The following is a 745-nucleotide window of genomic DNA, read 5'->3' as shown; positions in this document are numbered from 1 at the left end:
GTGGGAACGCGAATAAATCATCCTGTAATGCTCGAGATTTTATTCAAAATATTAGCTGTACACAGAGACCCATAAATAACGGGTGGACAAATGAAGATAGCCGGGGTGGCCCCGGTTGCTAATGAAACGATCCCATTGAACGATCACGATCGCGGAGCAGTTTGTTGGTCGGTAAATAAACAGCTCAGCCTTCGGGGTGGGGCGTTTGGGGGGAGCTTATTTTTGGCTCCCTTTCACTTTATCCCTTGTCATCTTGGGGTGGGAGTGGTTCTCGTTTGGGTGCGCGTGTGTGTTATGAAAAGGGAGCTTGTTGTCGGTCCACTGCACGCGTGCGAACGGTCGTTGAAGTGGAGTTTATATTGAAGAATAGCCAGTGGGAAAGCAAGCGGCGCCGTGGCTTAGTTGGTTAAAGCGCCTGTCTAGTAAACAGGAGATCGTGAGTTCGAATCTCGCCGGAGCCTAAGCGTTTGATCTTCTCATGACATATGAGGTAGGAACGATGACGTTGAAATATTTTATACGGTGAAATTATGGTTTGGCCTTGAATTGAATATCATCCAAAAATGCACTTACCTTATCATCTTTAGGACATTCTTCTACATGATCTTTCCGTTGCTGCACTTCTTCAATTTGTGAAACGGACAAATGTGTGGCATTTCGTCGGAGGGGTCAATTCAAAGGTGGGGGGGGGGGGGGGGGGGACTAAAGCGACTTCGGACTCGGGACAATTTACTCGATTCTCTGA

The 745-nt window shown here is 47.5% G+C and overlaps 1 non-coding gene across 1 annotated transcript; it reads left to right on the top strand.

Moving 5' to 3' along the window:
• The first annotated feature begins 387 nt into the window (after positions 1–387).
• Positions 388–461, top strand: Trnat-agu. Its single transcript has one exon. It is a non-coding gene; the product is annotated as a tRNA-Thr (tRNA).
• Positions 462–745: the final 284 nt, after the last annotated feature.

This window comes from Anopheles merus, unplaced genomic scaffold (assembly GCF_017562075.2).
Source record: "Anopheles merus strain MAF unplaced genomic scaffold, AmerM5.1 LNR4000635, whole genome shotgun sequence".
NCBI classification, from domain to species: domain Eukaryota; kingdom Metazoa; phylum Arthropoda; class Insecta; order Diptera; family Culicidae; genus Anopheles; species Anopheles merus.
This window is presented reverse-complemented; position numbering and strand designations above follow the sequence as displayed.